The sequence below is a fragment of the Phalacrocorax aristotelis genome, chromosome 8 (genome assembly GCF_949628215.1).
Source record: "Phalacrocorax aristotelis chromosome 8, bGulAri2.1, whole genome shotgun sequence".
Lineage (NCBI taxonomy): Eukaryota > Metazoa > Chordata > Aves > Suliformes > Phalacrocoracidae > Phalacrocorax > Phalacrocorax aristotelis.
In genome coordinates this window covers 11324101-11344985 of record NC_134283.1, presented here as the reverse complement: position 1 = coordinate 11344985, position 20885 = coordinate 11324101, and the positions used below count along the sequence as shown (strand labels likewise).

At 39.7% G+C, this 20885-nt stretch overlaps 1 protein-coding gene across 1 annotated transcript in view; it reads right to left on the bottom strand.

Annotated features, from left to right (window-relative positions):
- Window positions 1–20494, bottom strand: part of GARRE1 (granule associated Rac and RHOG effector 1) — a 61296-nt gene extending 40802 nt beyond the window's left edge. The window contains exon 1 of the mRNA XM_075101386.1: window positions 20405–20494. The gene's annotated coding sequence lies outside the window, so the exon portion shown is untranslated. The remainder of the gene's footprint in view (window positions 1–20404) is intronic.
- Window positions 20495–20885: the final 391 nt, after the last annotated feature.

The window sequence follows — 20885 nt, the reverse complement described above, 5'->3', positions numbered from 1 at the left end:
TAAATCCATGGTTTACCTACACTTCAAATTTAGCCTGCAGTTCTAGCCTCCCTATCGCTCTTTCTTCCAGAGGGGCTCACTTGGCTTACTAAATAGAGTAACCACAGGCTCAGGAAACCCTATACGCAGCAAATCATTGAAGACAGAGTTTTAAATGAGTGTAGCCCACAAATTAGCCCTGTTCTTGCCTTTCCTGAGGTATCCATTTATAACCTCCATGGAATAAAGAAGATCAACGTGGTCACTTTTACCTTCTTACTCACTCCAACTTAGCGATCATTGAACGCAGTATATCACAGTGACATAGTGTTTACAACTGCTCTGGAAACAGAAGTATTTCCTCATCAGTAAATCAGCTGTTAACTTTTAGACAAGGCTTCCAGCCATTTTGTGGCTCTTGCAAACGTAGATACTACATTTCATAAATACCACAGTACTTGCACTTATTAGCATATACACATTTGAATTTTTCCACTGAAATAAATATCCCTAAACCAAATTTCTAGACTGTTTTCACTGAGTTTGTGATGCTATGCAACTTTAAAAAGAAAACCCAAACTCCGAGTAGCTTCAGTACACATTTTAATTATTTTAGTACTGTTAGACAAAAGTAGTATTTCAAGGCAGTGAAAATTACAGATCACCTACACATTTAAAGCTCTTCTGTGAAGAGGAAGTTATGAGTACTAGAAACATAAAACAGATTATGTACAGAAAATCCCGTAAAGCCTTTGAGATTTTTGTTTTCTTTGCCTGTTTGCAGCAAGGATGATGAAAGCTTTCAAAACATTTGGAGTAACTCAACACCAACAATCTTTCCTTTCCCAAATTACTATGTTGCTTCTCAATTCTCAACACTTGCCACAGAATACGTCTACAACATTCTCTTGATACTAGACTACAACAACAAAAAAAGAAAAAACCCTGCAAATGTGTTTTCTTAGTTGCATTAAATATACTAATCCTAAGTAACTCACATAAATCAAGTGGCTACTATTAGCATGGTATTTCCATGTGTAAACTAGTAACTTTTTCATACTTGTAAGTATATTACCATACCATTTCTTTGTGATCAAAATTTAAACCTAATCCAATATTTACTAATATTTATTCTCCTCAGTACATGGTAGAAGTTTTATCTTAATGTTTGCCTTCTCCCCCAACTCATTCACTGAAAGTCTCCTACTTAAAAAGTATTAAGTATTCTGAAATTATATTAATTTAATTTCCAAAAATAGGAAACAGGAGTATATATCAGAGAAACTGACATCACCACATACACTTACTGTCTTATGACAGTTGCAGCCACAAGCTTTGTTGTCTAGCTAATACAGATTCGTGTGTCTGTACCACAACTCCTGCATTCTGAGAGCAGACTTTCCAAACAGTTTATGGGCTTACTGTATTTGAGTAGCAGTACATTCATCACTGAACAGCTGGAGTTTTGCCCAGGAAAACAAACTATATTCTCTACTGAAGAGAGGGACATGATGATTAGGCCTTTCATATCCCTCTCATGTTGAAAATTATGGAATTATCAGAAAACTGTAATCATGAAAATGTTAAGCTAAGGAGAATGTATTTTTTACAGCAAATTAACATAATTATGTTTACCATATTTGGGCCCAAAGTTGGCTGGCAATGTGGTCTGCATATAGACAGCAATATCTGATTCACTGTTGCAGGATATGAATAAACCAGAGCAATCCAGTGTGAATAACAGTCTCCCTCCTATTACAAAACCAAATATTAGCGTGTACATAATACTTCAAAAGCATTGTATAATACTACTGTAAATAGCGATTTAATAAATCGTAGTAGTTAGTTTTAACCTTAATTCTAAAAATCATTCTTGAACTAGATCTTTGTAACAAGAGACTTTCGCAACTGTCAAAATGCTTTCTTACTAACAAATCTATGGTTTTTAATATATGAGATGATTTAGAACTGATCTCCGTAGCTGATGATGGAATAGTGGTGACAAGTAACTTAAGATCATAAAGATTAAGAAAGTAGGAACAGTAGCATGCATACTTCATAACCTTTCCTTATTTTTTCTAATCAAGAAAAAGCTCCTTGTGTGTCTTTGGCACAGCGTTCCCCTCCTCATTAAGACCAGAATTTATCAGTCTTAATTAAATATAGATAAGATTTTAAAAATAGCACTAACTCATCCTGCATAGTTGGGGTCAAAACATGATTAGTTATAGCATCAAATGTAGCACCCTTCCAGTTTATAAATCTCTAATACGAATCAAAAGGGAAAAATATAGCCAAATGTTGCCAACTATAACCTTTCCCCCTTCAAGAACACCCAAAGCTTAGCACTTATCTAGTTGTTCTGGCTGTTTTACACTGCAGACAACTAAAACGATCCTTCCCCGAGTTGCTCAATCTTCTGCAAATGCCATTAACAACTGGTTCAAACACAAGTTAAGCATTGGAGACAAAAGGATTCTCCTTTTACTCTTCTTCAGCAAGCCCCCATGTTCCAGCAAGTATCACCCCACCTTCAACACAATGGCAACAGCTTTTATCTTTGAGACTCCAGCCTTCTATTAGCTGCTTCAGTAATCCTGCTTTCTATTTCAGTTCACAGAATAATTTGTTGCCTTTTATCCACACAATCTAAATGCCAAAACAGGCCACAGGTCAACTTAAAATCAGAGCTGCAGACTGAAGGCTAAGGAATGCTCGAGCAATCCTAGGTCTTCTCCATCCACTCCTTACACTGACACAGCTGTAAGAGATTTCCAGGTTTAAAAGCAATTAGCTACCTGGGTTTTGCATTTTATGTTCTTCCTAGGAAGGCTAGCTTGAATAAAGTTATTTTCCTTTTACTAAGAAAAGCGAAAGAGTAGTATTTTAAGAGTCTACTGTTTTCCTGCTTCTTTAAAAACAGAGTTAACACTCTTAATAATGAAATTTAATTTCTTTCAATATGAATAGATTTACACATTTGGAAAATAAATATCATTTTTTATATCGAGTGTAGATGTTACCAAGGAATATAAATAACTTCACACAAGAGCTACTTGCTAACAAATGCATACATGAAATTCTGCCGGCACGTCTCAGCAGCATGCATAGCTTTTTTAGCTGCCGGCTTTAAGCTGCTACATTAAGTATATGGCATGGAAAGGCATACAACAGTCAAACTGATGTTCAGATAAATACTGATGTGATTTTACCTTTAAGAAATGCATTGTTCTTAGGTTAAAAATTACTCCCCAAAGAACTCTCCAAATATTTCCCAATAAAATTATCAATTGTTAAATAATTCTCAATCCTAATTTACAACATGCAGAGTACAGTCAGACCATTTTACCATGTCCTGAAAGTAGGAATACCGGTAGTTTTATATAAACAACCGAGCCCTCAATCATGGGCATGATTTGTCACCAGGTTACGTGCCATCATTTCTGCACTGAGTTGTACAAGGAATTTTTTTTTCCAGCAGAAGATAAAGTGGGATATTCATGTTGGTATAATACATCTGGAAAGAGAAGCAAATGTAGTATTTCAATCCATAAAACAAATTAATATGATGTGATTGATCTATTCAGTAGAAATCACACATCCACAAGTAAACCTGAAGACTTAAGGTTAAGCTTTTAGATCTTTCTGAAAACTCACACGTGTGCTCCCCCCGAAGAGCCTAGAACCAGCAGCCCAAGATATCACACACATGCATCTGTGGAAGGTCCTAACTTCATACTTAATTAAGTACATCCAATGATATCTCTCAATATTTATTAACAGAGCTGAATTTTGTTCACAAATTAAGACTGGAAAGAAGCATTTAAAATTTAAGTTGTATCTGCTGATGCATCAGTTATACTTAAAAATTATCAATGTGAAAGACTCGGCTTACATTAAATGACATTTAGGTGATTTAAGCCACGCTGACACTTCTGCCCAGTAACTTATGTTGACAAAGGGCTTTCTGTTGCAGAAATTGCGACATAGTAAAGCTCTGCCAGCCGTAAGACACTGCAGAGAGCCAAATACATTTAAACAATGTTTCAATACCAGCTGATGCATCTATTACAGATCTGGCCAGACCCCTTTCAAATATATTTCCTAAGTATGAGATTTTAGAAAAAGCTACGTTTTTGCCACCAGGACTGTATGTGCAGAGGGCGTGCTGACAGCCAGGACCACCCCACTGGTAGCGAGCACTGCCCATGACTAATCTGGCACCAGCAAGCAACAGTAAAGAGAAAGCTGTAATACCCAACACTAAGCATCAAGGTAATGCCTGGCAATTTCTACTATATATATATTACTACAAAACCCCCCAGGCACCATTTTTAGCCACTGTTGGATTTCCTCCCTTCTCCCCATCCCCCAACCAAGCTCCAAACCTTGAAGTAACCTTGTTTTCCTTCCCCCCCTCCTCGAGACAGCTCCATGCCTGAAACATAACCTCTAATCTTATTTTCTATTTCTAGCATACAATTCACGACCCTTATCCCAATTTTTTTAATTAAATATCCTCCATGTTGCAGGCTCTGCTTCCTATAGTGAGGACAGCACACAGACTATGTCAGAATTTATAACCATACGTTTCTTGTTGAGGACAATTTTACATTACTTTTAAGGGCATTAGAAACATACTATTTACGCAATATAGGTTTAAAAGCCTTCTCTGAAAGAGAAGTTTTCAATACTACTGTCAGTACTCAGCTGCAATGAAACAACTTTATTTGTTAAAAGCTTTAGATAAAGACCTTAAAATAGAATAGATCTGCACTTTGGGGCAGTTTGCAAAGCAAAGCATTAACTCCCATCAATTATTGATACTTGGAGAGTATCTGTGGACATTAAGCTAGTCTTACAAATTACAGGGTTTTAGTACAAAGCAAGTCTTCTCACCTGACACCATCTACTCATGAGAAGGACTTTGCTTAAAGTTGGTTGGGGTTTTTTTGTAACAAAATACGTCATTTGTTTCCGATCAATTCTGTAACATTTCTTACGCAGAACAAATTAAAATAAAAATGGCATACTGGATCAGATGTCCATCCAGGCCACAATGGCAGTGGTCAAAATTTACACTTTTAATTAATTAGTGCTATCCATAACCCTCTTCCGTATTTTTATCAGTTACATCAGATTTGTGCAGTTGCTAGAGCAAAATGTTCCTCCATGCACAAATTCTCCCACAAAAGCACTTTGATACAGAACAGCTCCCTGAAGAACAAAAAAATATTTTTCTGTCTCCAAAGTGCTGAAAAACAAAAAGTTTCCAGTCCCAAGTCTGGAGTTTGCAGTCTGACACAGCCATGCCCTCTCAGGGCTGCAGAGACTTACAACATGTCTGTGTTTTCATCAGCCACATGCTAACACTGTCCTGCCTACCCCAAAATAAGCTATTTCAGTCCCAGAAAACACATCCCCACAGACCGTGGAGGGAACATCTGCCTCTCTTCAGCTGGCTATGTGTTTACCCTGAAGAGAGAAACCAATTTTGCCACTGTGCATTAGTGAGTACCTTCACTTACACACAGTGAAAGGTAAAAAAAGTGAATTCCAATGTACCCACATACCAAAATATTTATAATGCTTATACCAAGCTAGTAGCTAGCCTTTCAAAACAAGGCCAACTATACTGATATGACTTTCTGTTGATTAATCAGAAAATTAGTCAGCCTAGGATGTTGCCAGCAAAGAAACTGCCCCTGGTACTTTGCAAAATTACCTTCTGTATTTTATTTCAGACATAATCATAATTATGGGACAACTTGACCACACAAGCAAAATTAGGAAAGGAGGAATAATCCTTGAACTAAGACATGAAGTGTTATGACATGTTTTGTTAAATTTATATATATATCTCTTATCAATGTTTTAAAATAAATACAGTTTGTTTCACATTAGTCTGCACAGGCAGTTCTAGTAAATACCATTAGTTTGTCTACTTTCTCTCTCCTGCTCCTTTGGCTTCCATCCTATTCTCAGCGGGGCATCGTTTGAATTTATTGGTAGTTCCACAGAAATTGAATAGTGCAAGTGGGAGGACAGCATCTAGCAATTAAGAATAAAAGCAGGTAAGTGAACATCAATCAGACTAGAGAAAAACAAGTGTGGGAACTTTTTAAGGTAGCAGAGCTGGATTTTGAAGTGGACTGGAAAACAATAAATGTAGAAATTATGAAGTCGAGTCATCTCATCAACATACTTATCAGATCAATTTATGCTATGAAACAGAAGTTCACACAATAACAGGAGCAGTGCAATCAAAAGTAGCCTGACACAAGATTCATTCCTAGGTGGCTACTGGGTAAGTAACGATACTTTCTTTCCTTACTTAAAAAAAAAAGAAAATTACATCACCAACAAATGATATTTGCCTTTCCCTTGGCAAAAAAAAAAAGATGTTATAAAAACATATTTTGAATCGTAACTTCATTGAGTCTTAGGGGTCAACATTTGAAAGCTTCTCTACCCCACCCCACCCCAAAATGAGGACTAGAAACATCTCAAAAAACTTCACTGAGATCCTCATATCAATGAATGACAGCCACAAAAAATTATCATAGCATTAGGAAAATATTTGCAAGTATGTTTTCAAAAGGATACTGTTATTCAAATGGAAAGAGAGTATCACACCACCACTGTCCAACAACCCAACTAGTTCAAAATATTAAATTCATTAAGCATTTTATTACTGTGGTCGCCTCAAAATACGTAATTAAAGAGCTAATATAATATTGCTTGTCAATGTCAATATAGTTAAAAAATGGTTTCTCCAGTCTCTGCTTTTAGTACGAAAGTTACAGAAGCAATTAGAAAGTCCTCACTGAGGACAATATTAAGGTGGTCTTTACTTTTTCAAAACTGTTTCCACTCTCATCTTTCATAAACTTGTGGGAACACAGTATAGGTGGTTTTAGTAATGTAAGAATATTCTTCATTACTCGTAAAGAATGAAAACCAAGTATGTACCAAAGTAAATCCATACTTGACACCATTTTAAAATCCTTTATTGGGAAAAGGCTCCTGGAGTACAATCACTGATGCAGGCTAGAGATGCATGATAATTTGTGCCTTAATTTTGGATAAAGCATGCAATAGACATTCTATTAAGTCAAAACAACCTTTTTAACATTCAATAGTTTATATGAAACATTCAAAGTACTCAATGAGCATCTGAAAAAACATTTAAGCTCACTGAAAATGTAGGGACTTTTTTTTAAATTTCTGAAAGGAAATCAGAGAAAGATTTCTGAAAAATAATGCCTTCCACCTACAGACCACCAGCATTATCAGGTGAAGTCATCACAGTGCTAACAGCAATACTGTTACTCCTGCTGTCAGTACTGGAGTTTAAAAAACATGAACACTGATCACCATAATGGCTGATTGTTTTGTTTGGTATTTAACAATACAGTTATTAATTTTATAAAATTAATTTAACAATTCAGTGGTAACTATTAAGTATATTAACATTATCTACAAGAATATTAACATGATCTAGTAAACATTATATTTAAGATAAAATTAGTGGCCAAAATAGACAACATATGTCTTCTGACTCTCTGCTACCTGCCACAGACTTCCACAACACATCTGATTCAGCTCACGTGCAGCTTCCCCGCCAGTGGAGACTGCAGCCTGCTATGAAACCCACCTTCCCACATGAAGCCAGACACTGCTGTAATCAACACCTCTCAAGAACCACAGCCAGGGATCTTCTGTTTGAACACAAGATCTCATCTAAGACATGCCCACATATTCGCTACTTTCAAGCAGTACTTCCAACCCCAGCGGAACTGTCTCACAGCAGCCATGGCTGAGCCAGGCTGATTTTGGACAAAACTCAATGCCCACTACTACCCCACAATCAATATTATGGAAACAACTCCTTCCACAGGTCTCAGGAGAAGGTAAGCAAAATTATTACTTAGGCAAACAGTTCACCTCACATCTGCTCTAAGGTAAATACAGCAATAGTCCCCCACAAAACAATGTTTAGAAAGAGCCCTGCTGCTTGACCCTAAGGTGTAAGGTGCAAACTTCCACTATAGTTCTTTATTATCTGTAAATGGAGAACATAATACATAGTCTTCCATATTTTTCCCCCATTAGGCAAGCTCTGACAAAAACCTGAACTTGTGTGTACTCTGCTCCTGAATTACTGATGGCAGCAGAAAATGCAAATCACTACTGCAAAAATCAAACAAAACAGCTAACACACTTTTGCAGGAAGGATTTCCATCCACTCCTGTTCTCCAAAGCATTATATTGGCGGGGGGGGAGAATTTAGAAAACTGTGTTCCTACTGCTACTAATATTCCTTCATTCCAAGGGTCTGTAAGGATCTTGCTCTATTTCTAGAGTTATTCTGTTACACAATTACAACTTCTATATTCTGCATATGTATCCTACAATATGTATCTGTATAAATCTCTCAGGTAACACTACAATGAATAAACACAAGCATGCTACATTTATTTTTTGCATCCTCTTTTCAAAAAAAGTTATAATATCAAGCCTTAGTTACCTGCAATTTTTGAACACTAGAAATATATTTCTTGCTTTCAATTCAACAACATTGGTCCTATTTTCAATTTCTTTTTCTCACTTTTAGATTCACTCCAGCAAGCTTAAAAGCACAGTATTAAAGATGCATCCTTACTACACGCTGAGGTATTTATATATTTGTTTTTATCCACAATACAAAATACATAATTCCTACATACACCTAACAATACCTGTTAGGTGTGTATTACTTGATGTATGTTCTCCTTTATTAAGGGATTTGAATTTCAATGAGTCACTTTCTCAAAATTTCCATTCTAGAAATAAATTATCTTCCTTCAAAGTGTCCAGTAACACTACACAGCTGGAGCAGACCACACCACTTTCTGCATTTATTATTTTATTAGGAACAATGTGTACTACAGTCAGAACTAGGACTAACCACAATCAGAGTATTATTTGATACATCCAGAGATTTTTATCCTCAGCTGTCACTCATGTATTGCTGTGCAGCAGAAGAGTTTAAGCAGTGCTTAGCTGCACGGACACTAAGACTCATACCAAACTGAGTTTAGAACAACAGGAAATCTTTCACATTTTCAGCACTGCAGATTCCTCTCCCCATTTTTCAGCTAACATTCCAGTCCTCACTGTGTAATGCATACAAACAGGAGGGTTTTAAATGTGAACTAAAGTGTCAAGAAGGAAAAAAGCAGTAAAAGTAGGACCAAAAAAAATAATCACAGAGAGAAAAGAAAAGGAGAGTGACTAGATTGAGCAGCATAGGACAATTAGATGATTGTGGGCTTGGCAATGAAACTGATGGTTTTCTTTACAGTGTATCAATATGATGATATTCAAAATAGAGATTAAACTATATTTTAGGGGTCTCTGATGCTATTAGTAAGGCATTCTGCTCTTTTTTTGAGTTGCTGTATGCATATCAACAAATAATTTTACAAAGTATAGCCACTTGTAAAACAGAGTCTTATCTCCTCCTACAGCTAACGTATTATTCTCCGTCTGGAATAGCAAATTCTTCCACAGACTGATTTTCATATCTTTCAGGTGATTATGCTGGCATTTCTATGCCTCTGAAGTTGAAACACAGGCATTTCTTTGTCCATATTTTGGACGAGACAGTGGATTTTTATTGGTCAGAAGTGGTACTTATTCACTACTAATAAAAACAATTCCAATGTTACATTAAGCAATCTATACTAGTAAGTTCCTATAAGATAACTACTCAAAAAAAAATCCATAAAAAAAATATTGTGGCATACAGGTTTTTACTACACACCAGTGATGTAAAAATTTGAGTATCTTATCCTCATTTGTGTCAGATTTAAGCTTGTTATTCACCAGTGAATGGAAAGTTTTTTACCTAATTTTTTGTTAATTCTAAAAGATTACATTGAGTAATCTCAATGAGTACTCATTGAGTTTATGACTATAAGTAGTTGCTTTGCTATGTTTCTCACCACAGTCTTCAATATGAAGGTATTTAACAAGAAACCAACACCTTTGAACAGAGAAAAGAAAGCAAACAAGAAAAGAAGAAAGCAGAGGTAGAGGCATTCCAGTATAAGCACGAGTAAGCCACAAGTACCTGCCATACAACCTATAGCTTACCACCAGTCCATGCTGAGGCAATACCTTTCATATGGAAGAACCTAAGTAGCACTTTTAGAAAAAAATAATTTCACCAGTGAAAATAAAAAATTATTCTTTCCTTCATCTACATCAACTACAAAGCATCAGTTTCAATGTATTATTTATTAAAATGCTGGTTCTTAGCTAGAAGATACAGAAGGTCCTAATCAACCGATCTAAGAAAAGGGTACCTTGCACTTCAGGGCACATATTGGTATATGTAAGTCAACTTGTCAAATGGTTGCCCCTCAGGGATATTTTACAGCCGCAATTACTGTTCCTTGCTTTTTTCAGAATATATTAAGTGGGTCTTTTGAGGTCAACAGGTTTGGACTATTTCAGATGGAGTGCTGTCCCTTCACAACACTATATTTTGGTCAAAATGCTATCTGCCAGTGGCAGTGTAAGGCAAGTGAAGACCTGTAGTTCATTGGCTTTAAGTCAATGGTGTGATGTAAAAGAAGAAGAAAAAACCCTCACAACACAAACCTTTAGAGACAGCTAAATAAGGGATAAGAAGTCCACTAAGTCAACAGTGCTTTGAGGCACTCTCAGGTTTTTTCGTGCTATCAAGCACTATAATCTATATTCACACATATCTAGTTCCATAGCATTTGATCCAAGCCTACTGCTCCAACTTACACCAGTTTAACTTTCCTCACATTAGGATTCATTTTAGAGAAGAATATTTAGCACAGACATAGCATGCAAGATGCCCTGCATTCATATTATAATTTATTTCTCAGCACACTGAACAACTGCATCAAAATACATCATACCTTCCTATCTGCGCTTGTAATTATGAGGACTCTATGTAATTATGAGGACTCTATCACTTACAAAACCTTAAGTTAAAACGAAAAGGAGCATAATTATATAGTGTAGAACATTTCATAAACTATACTCACCCTTGTTTTTCTTGATATATCATTTAAAGTGCAGTGAAAAACAACCAACACAGCAGAGACAAGCAGCTGTTTCTGAACAGAATATATCAAATAGCATATGCAAGGAAGACACAATATATTATTTCCCTAAAAACACAAGAATTTTTTAAAAGAAACTGCCTCATCTGTGCTAAAATGATTTAAGAACAAAGTACAGATACAACTTTTTAGTAGAAAGTCACTGACTGAAATATATAATTTTTTCCTGTTTCAGGATGCAACTTAAAATACCAGTAACTACATACTATATCAGACAGAGAACAGCATCCACTGGCTGCACTGTGAAGCTGAAAAAGCCCATAAAAATGTGAATGTCTCAGGAAGAAGTTGTGGTTTGTTTGTTCTTAACATCAAGTCAAATTTTATCAGTCATATTAGCAGTAGTCCTCTCCATCTATCACAATGCACGAAGTTGAGGGCCATGAAGGCCTTTCAAGTGGAACACATACATGGCAAAAGGTGTTGAAACACAAGAGAGGGCAGAGTCTAGACAGACTTTTTCCATCAATAACCCCCCAAAGTGCAAGGGGTGGAGAAGAACAGATTAAAAGACAAAACAACGAATAAGAGGGTAAGGACAGGCAATTCTGAAGGACCAAAAGCAACATGCTAATCTATAGATATTGCCTCAGAAACTGACTTGAGAAGTTCAATTTAAAAACAGACTAAATCGTCACAAACCCCCCCATGTCAATGTATTGCACAAGCAACAAACTTCATGCAACTATTTAAGAACAAATTAAACTCAATATATTGTACCTTTAAAGCCAGAGGAGCTATTCAACCATGAACTCTGGTATTTCTAACCCACAGCAATTCACACACCCAGTATTCAGTCCAACAACATGCCTGATTAAAGCATACCCTTCAGAAAAGTGTCCAGAATCAAAGGTACCCTGAAAGGTTTTGGAGTAGTAACCCTGACATCTGAGCAACACCAACTTAACCAGCATTAAAGATTCAGTGATAAAAACACCTCCTTATGCTTGAAAGACAGCAACTATGATTTGAAAGAGACCCTCATGGTCACAGTGATATGGAAAGAGAAGGCAGAGTGAGATAAGAGGTAGAGTCTTTTAACACATGTTCAGAGGAAAGATAATTAAGAGGTAAATCAAGGTCTGTAATTAATTTTTCTGACTGTAGACAATCATAATCAAATCTCCTAAAATCCAACTGTTCCAGAAACTAAAATGGAAAAAAAAAAACAACTTTTTCTGCTGTGTCTTCAAAGGAAAAAAATGTACTTTTCCCAAAAAACATTTCCCTAAATCTTGTGTGTCATCTACAGATTTATTCTATCATACCAATCCATCACCACAAAAATGTAACATTCCTATATAAAAACAAAAAATGTATCATTAGTGGTTTTCAACAGATTTCATGTCCAGCAACATCTGCAGAGCAATAGATTTCATTTAACCAGACCAGGATCTTTTCTAACCACAAAACCAAGCAACAGATTAATTTCAAAATAGCACAGGTCAGATGTACCACCCTTCCACACAGATAAAGCAGTAAGTGCACTTGACCGAAGACTGCCAAACTAGACCATATGCTGTCCCATGACCCAAATTACTATTTCAGTTTTAAGACCAAATACTATATGAAAGATAACATTTAAATTAGGGTTGGTAACTTGGATCTGTAGAATACCCTTGCTAAGAAGAACTTGTGAACAATTCTGTGTGAACATGGCCAAATTTTATATGAAGTTTGCTAATTACCAAAGTTATTTCATAGTAACTTGTGAAAAACTTTACAATACTTACTCCTCTTTGGACCTGAAATGAGGTCAAAGTGCTGAATTCAACATCACAATCTGTTGCCGTGGCAATTATTGCAATGGTTAGGCAAAGTAGTTTATTATGAGATCTAATAGGATTGCTCAAGAGAAAATGTTTTCACTCTCTTCCTGAAAGCACCACAAGACAGACAGAAAGACTGGAAGCTGCTTGAGTAAGGACTCTTCCATCATTTTAATACAGAGCCAAGCATATTCCCAATAAGAGTATGTGCTCTTTTTTTCAGGGTTTTGTTCTAATTGGCATTTACTTCCAGCACCCCATATAGTTTTCATCAGCATGGAAGTCTCTTAGGAAAAATAAGCCACAGAATTAAAAGTCCACTCACACTTGCATTAATTTAGGAAATTTAATTTTCAGTTAACCTACCTTGCTCTTCTATACACAAACTTCAGCAACTTCTCTTCAAAAACAGCTAAAACAAAAGTACAAATTATAATACCACCAAAACCTTAATCTTGCTTGTATCATAACTTGTGTATCTACACTGGTAGAAAGACGGTTCATTTGTACTCCACTATGAGTTAGTAAAGTACACCCAGATTGCTCTCTGTAGATGAAGAATGTATGAGCATCCACTCTGCTTTCCTACCGACAAACAGCAGCAACCTGCCAGTCTAGATAATTTCATTTGCACTACTCAGAACCGAACTTAGTAAAACAAAATTCTGATCACTACTAAATTTGACATTTTTCATTCTCTTTTTATTTAATAAATGAAAGATTTTAGCTTTTCTAAATGATGGCAGACCTATTTTTCAGCACCATATTAATGTTCTGATTACACTGCATCTCATGTAGGAAAAAGGGTGTATCTTGTTACCTTATTATTTTAATATTTGAAACTGTTAGCCAAAAAAATCACAAATATCTAACTAGGTCTTTGGTAAGAGGCTAAATAAAGTTTATTCTGGAGCTATGAAACATGCATTGATGAAGTTGGATTCTGTAACAACATATTTACACAGTATTCTGTACTACTTGGCCTTCAAATCCTGCTTGGACAAAGAACTGGAGACCACTCAACAGCAGGCAATATTGCTGGTCTTCCCTCCTGCCAAAAAATCTCCTCTCCTCAGGATCCTTCCATATTTTACTAAACACAGATGCCTTTAACAAATGATAAGAACCTGCATTCATTTTCACCTTGATTTGACAAACACGATTTCTTCTGAGCATTTGGAGATGACAAACTCATTCTATATCAAAGTTACCCTGCAAGATGCATGCAGAAGAACATACAGATCTGGAAGAATGAAATTTTTAGGTAGCCTCTTCCTCCTTGTATTCTTCCTCCTCCTACATAACGCCGTCTGGTGCAAGACTTGCAAACAGCATTCTGAGAAAAATTTTGAAATACTCAACAGAAAGAGATTATGTTCCTCAAATCTTTTGGAGTCTGGCATAGAATTACCTTTACCCAAAGCGATCCCTCCCCTGTAACATCCAGTCTTCTACTCAAGCTGTGAGGATGCAGACAGAAAGTTTTTCAACAAGAGTGTTTCTGTATCTGTCCTTTCTAGTTCCTACAGCTTTCCCTGGTTTTCAGCATTTCTGTTATATGCTGGGCCACGTAAAAAGAATGTCTAGCTTCTTCAGGGTGAGATTGCTGGCTTCAAGTATTTTTAAGGAACTTTTTAAAATATTACCTCATACTTAGACTCTTAGGAAGCAACACTTAAAAATCTCCAGATTTTTCTGGAATGTGAGCTGCAGACATTCAGGTGCTTTATCTTTCTCTGGGGAAGCTCTTGTGCTTGGACTCAAACTGTTCTTGTAAGGCACAACCAGCCAAGTTCTAGAATCTGTAGAGAAGAACAGGAAGTTCAACTTTCACAGACAAACAAAAAACCCTAGGAACATTGCTTTGAATATCCTGGTATCAGACAGACCATGTGGACATGCTTCAAAGGATCTAATTTTACCCCAGTAAATCCAGAGGAATTCCCAATACCATCAAGAAACTCACAAACATACCAAGTTATCACAGTGATGCAATCTACCTGGGAAACTAAAAACACTCCATTACTGACAGGATTAAAGATATATTTCATTGCTAAATAACTCTTGCACGAATGAATCACGCTAGGGATGCTTGTGGACCAGAGGAAAAAAGGTCCATCAAGCTCCCTTTTTCCTACTCTTCTCCTACCCTCTCCTCTATAAGACATAACACACACCGCTTTAAATTTCCCAAAACACAGCACGTTAGAATAAAGCATTAAAGAATCAAAGGTAAATATTATTATTTCTATCAAGGGAAACAAACTTCCCCTTACATTCAGAAACTTTTTCAGTTGAGGAGTTTTGTTCCATTCCCAAATTGCAGAGTACACCACACAGAGCCTGTGAGAAATTTTCTGCAGTTGGGCTGTACCTTTTAAATGTCAACTATGAGTGCACAACTAAACAAGAATCACACCTAAAATACTATTATTAAACAACCAGTTGACATGTTTCCTTGTAACTTTCTAACCAACGCACGTTTAGGAAAGACAAAATCAGAATATCTAATCCTGAGGAGTGGCTGATAAGGTGGTGGAGGGATCTTACTGTTGAAATTTTCCAAATAATCTTTTACAATGCTATTCTATTGTACAGAAATGCTTACCAGAGAACATTAGCATATGACAAGTACCCCACTGAAACATGACTAGATAAAACAAAACAAAGAGTCACACTGACCAAAAAACCCTAAACACTTGAAAAAGCATAAAACTTAAAAAAGCAAGAAACTAAAAGACCACAAAGAAGGAAAGCAGCTATGTTGCAAGACAATGAAAAAATCTAGTTAGCTTAAAACAGAAAATATGCATCAGTCATTTCAAGGAGAAAATTTTACTAAGAACATATGCAGGAATTGGTCACAATTCAGGGAGGTATTATAAAGATGTTTCCTAAGAATTTTTTTTTCTGATGTGACCCTAACAGTAAAAACACACAAGGTAAAATGTATTAAAAAAAAAAACCACAACTTGGACAGCTACTTTACAGCAAAAACTTTTTAAAGTTTGTTTTGCCTTTTAGCTAATACAGCAAAAATTCTATCTACTAGCACTACCATGTTCTCCTATGAGGGCTTCCCTTAGAAGGGAGAGTATTTCCTCCGTGAAAATAGTTCATCAAAGCAAAGCCCTAGAATATCCCACTTCAAACTTGAGTTGTTTTAATAAAAAGTTTTAATAAGTGCTTGCCCTGATAAGCTGCCATATGTTATCATTAGACTGAGGCCAATGTACCACTGATGGCATGCAATACCACAGCTGCAAAAACGTCTGACTTGCCATAAAGGCTCTCGAACATGCCTGAAAGCCTCACAGAGCCTCAGTTACTCCCACCTCAGATACACCCATACTGATCTTCACTCAAAGACATCTCAGGATTCCCCCAGCCACACCTGGAGTACTTCACATTGCCCTCTTCAGCCCTTTTCTTTCATTCTTCAAAGCTTCCAACATTTCTAGACCCTTTGTTCTGCTGTTTCCCACCTCCCTTCTTTCTCTTGTACTTCAGGACTGCTCTAACCCAGGCCCCTGGAAGTCAGTTTGCCTCATGCAAAGTTTATGACCTTAATAGAACCACACAGATCAATCCCCCAAAATTTATCTTAAGTAATCAACACACTAATCTTCATTAATTGCAGCAAGTAAGACAAGATTGATATTTCAAGATCACAGTTCTCAATTTGTCTTGCCACATTAGAGCACTTCAAAGTGAAACACACCATTAGCACCAATGTCATCTTTTCATAGAAAAAAAATTTCTTTTTTTCTTATTTTTTTAAATTATGGTTTTGGCAAAATTCAAGGACTGAACCAAAATGATTTATTCACAGAACACTAGAAGACTGGAATCATATCAGACAAAATCTGCAATTAACCTGTAAAGCAGTATTTGTGAAACTAATGCCTCCTGCTCCCCACACACACCTTAATGGTTTCTTTGGGGGCAAAAAGGATGAATGTCTAAACCCCTTCTGCCACAAAATTATCCTGAGGTACACAAAGAGCAGAAGAGAAGAAACCCACACAAAACCAGAGGCACAACAAAACAGAACTACTACTAGCTTCTTCCCAGTGAGTTTGGAACCCATCTTTAACAAATTTTACTTTACTTCCAAAGCATTTTTCCATCCTACCACGCAGAACTTCAGATTTTACAGATATCAAGAAACAGCACATTCTACGGTTTAGATCTGCAGTCCTATATAAGCTTCCAGTGCTGCTTTCAACCACAATATGTACAAAATCTAAACAGAACCTAGACTATGATATTGCCTGGAGAGCACAAGATTGCCTGGAGCGTGTTACTAATAAATTATTGTTACCCAAAGGCCAATGAAGGTTAAGGGACACTAATCCAGACATATCACCAAGCTTGAGGAAGACTGGTGTGATTATAAGGCAGATTTTCTCAAGCCTAGCAGAGCCAGTTGCCCTCTGAGCCAGCCCCAGCACAATGTTTTGTGATGAGGTTACCCATGCTACTGGAAATGTCATCTTTCATGTATGATATAAAACCCCTTCTATAGCTACTAACAATACCCTGGCATTGTCTGCAACATGTAGGGTGTTGCTCTGGCTAGCATCCAATTCCAGTAATAATATTATATCTACCTACAGTAACCACAAGAAGATATTCTTCATTTTCAGCCCCAAGTGGTTTTGCAGCGCAGCAGCAAGCTCTTAAAGAATTGCCATGCTTCACTGCAAGTTCCGCATTTCACTGTGCATTTGTCTGTCTGCACAGATCAGGCATTTCTCTAAAACTGCAGAAACACCTTGAGATTACTGGGAATCAGGCAGCTCTTTTCATGAAGCACAATTAGTCATATCAGCAGCGATCGTTATTTTGAGCAGTACCCATTAATCACTATCATTAGCAGGATTTCTGGTGTACCAGCATTCATTGTACCAAGAACAAGTCTTTTCCTATTACAACACTACTATATAAACAAAAGCAGCAGCACAATTTCTCTTGACACAATCCTGTTTTGAGTAACAAGAGGCAAGTGGCAGCACTTAAAACTACAGTCAATTCAGGGTATAAAGGGAAGGTTACTTATACCTTATAGGACATCAGAAATATAGTTGTTCAGCTGCGAAGAAAAACTGGCCTTCATTTGTATGCTAGGGAAGCAGAGGTATTGGAAATAAATAGTGGGGAAAGAGGCTCCCAGGTCGGAGACAGCAGGGGAAAAAAAACCCACCACAGAAAAATAAGGTTCAAGAGGAAAAAGATTCAAGTGATCAAATACAAGCTGACGCCTAAGAAGTGGAAGAAAACTAGACTTCTCTTTTAAACATTTGTAGCAGATATTTTCATATTACTCTGTATGAAGGATTATTTACCTGTTAATCAAATTCCAGAGTCGCAGAATCTAATTTCAACTAGAAAAGTATTTTCTGTATGCTTTACTTCTAGTTTCCCAGCACCCCTGAGTAACTCCTGATTCAGAATGAGAAACACCAACAGAAGGATTTATGTCCAACACTGACCTAGGAAGCAGTACGACAAGATGCATGGGGAGCAATACCTCCATGCTGCTTCCAGCCTGGTTCCTCGCACCTCAAAGGTTCCATGAAGCACTGGAAATGCATATGTTGTCCTGAAACACACCTTCTTCACAACCATAGATTATACACTTAGAAAGTCCTTCCTTCTAGGAAGGAAAGTGCAGAACAGAAAACAAAGGAAGAAAAAACCTTGTGCAAGTGCTGAACTTGGAAAAATAGCGACTTGTAACAGAAGAAGGGCCAGCTTATCTTCTGTAGAAACATCGCCTAGTAGAAGACACCAGCCAAATGCAAAATCACGTTGATACCCACAATACACAAACAGCCCCTTGTGCACATACTGATATCATCCAACACTCCCGATCCCATGAGCTGCATGCCAAAACCTTCAGGTGGCTGGGAGCTACACGACACGTACCACACACCTCAGAGAGGTAAGGGAACGGGATGGATACAGGAGCTTCAGCTGCACGTTGCCCACAGAAAAATACAACAGTTTCTTAAGAGCACCACTGCCCCTTTGCGAGACAGTGCTGGGCTGAGAAAACAGAAACATAACCAACAATAGCATTAAAATCCACAGCGACCTTTTCCCCTACTCTAGATTCAAGGTGATCCAACAGCCACACCAGCACTTACAAGATGCAGTGCCATTTTGGGAACCAAGCCTCAACCTTTTGCCACCTGCGTGCACCTCTGGAGCCATGGACTGACCGACTCTGAAAAGCCAAGCAGTTTAATGCAGCTACACACGACAGATGTACACCACTCTTCAGGACACCCAGACACCTGCTCCTCTATAAAACCAACAATAATAATGGCCAATTTATACCTGTAATAAGGTTTATAACCTCACGTAAAACAAACAAACAAGATCTTTCAACTTCTTTCAAATTCCTAAGCCAACATCCACCTGACAATGTATACCACGCCATTTCCTCTCCATTCAAACAATAAAAAGCCTCAGGGAGGGAGAAGCAAAGGTATATTCGTGAAGTTTCAAGCTACAGCCCAAAATGAGTTACCCTCTTCTGCTTGCAGTTACCATATGCATTCAATGCACTAAGCAGAAGGCTAGATAACAAAAAACAGCACTTCCAGTTAGCATCAGGTGAAAAATCCATAGGAGCACAGCCCACTGCAGTGGCCGCCAAGCGGAAGGCGCACCGCCCCGCAGGCCTTTGGGCCGGGGGCGCCCAGAAACCCCCCGCGAGCTGCGTGACGAGGTGTGCTTTCAGGAGGCCGACGTGACAGCCCCCAAGGAGGGGCAGGTCCCACCGGCACCGCCCGGGAGGCCCGCGCGGCCGCCCCACCGGGCCGAGCCGGGGCAGCGCCGCGCCGCCCTGAGGCGAGGCCCCCGCGGAGGGGTCTCGCTGCCGGGCCGGGGCAGGCTGGCGCCCGGGAGGCCCTCGGTCACTATTTAGCAGGAAGGTGCGCAGGAATTCCCGCAGGCGCAGTCCCGGACCCGCCGCGCTCCCCGGGCTGCCCGCACACGGGTCACGGCGGCGGGAAGGGGCGGCCGCAGCCTCGCCACCGCCCCGAGCTGCGCGCCCCCGCCGTACCGAGGCTGCCCCCGCCGTACCGCCACAGGGCCGGCCCGGCGCGGCCCCGCCGAGGGAGCGCGGAGACAACCCCCGGGCCGCGCCCCGGGGCACCGCCGCCCTCCCCCCGGCCGGGGCTCCTCCAGACGCCGCCGGCGACTCCTCCCAGCAACCGCCGGCGCCCCCCGCCGCGGCCCAGGGGGCTCCCCCGAGCTGCCGCAGGGCGCCGGCTGCCCTTCTCCGCGCCCCGTCCCCCTCAGGCGCCCAAGGAGGGAGGAGCGGCGGTAACGACTCCATGCCAGCCCGGTGCCTCGCACCGCCAGGGCCCCGCCGGCTGAGCTGCGGGGCTGCTGCCGGCCGGCCCGCCGGCGCCCGCAGGCAGCAGCCGGGGCCAGCCCGGGCCGGGGGAAGGCCGGCGGGCCGGCGGGATCAGGGGCTCGGCGGCGCTCACTCACCTGCCCGCGACAGCCCCCGCCGCGCGGCCAGCCCCGCTCTGTGTACTCCGGAAACGGCGGCTCCTCCGCCGGGCGCCGGGGAGGGGCTGGGCGAGGGGGCGGGCGGAGCCGCGAGTGACAGCGGGAAGGGGAAGGCGGGAGAGGGCGGGCGGCCGCCGGCGGAGGGGTGAGGGAAGGGCAGGGGGCGGTGGGAGCGAGGAGGAGCAGGGGGCGGGCAGCGGCGGCACCGGGGGTCCCCTGGGGCGGGGGTGTCGCCAGGGCCACGGGTGTGAGGCGAGGCAGGGGCGGGGTTGTCCCAGGGAGGGGGTGACAGGGACCGCCCGGGACGGGCCCCGGCTGCGCTGGGTGCAGGGGAACGAGGGTGAGGGACGGCCAGGCAGAGGAAAAGGGGAGAAGGGGGGTTGGGAGGGGGTGGAAATCAGTGTATATTTTATATGTGCTTGAAATTATGAGGTTTCTCATTGTGTTGTTTTATGGCCAG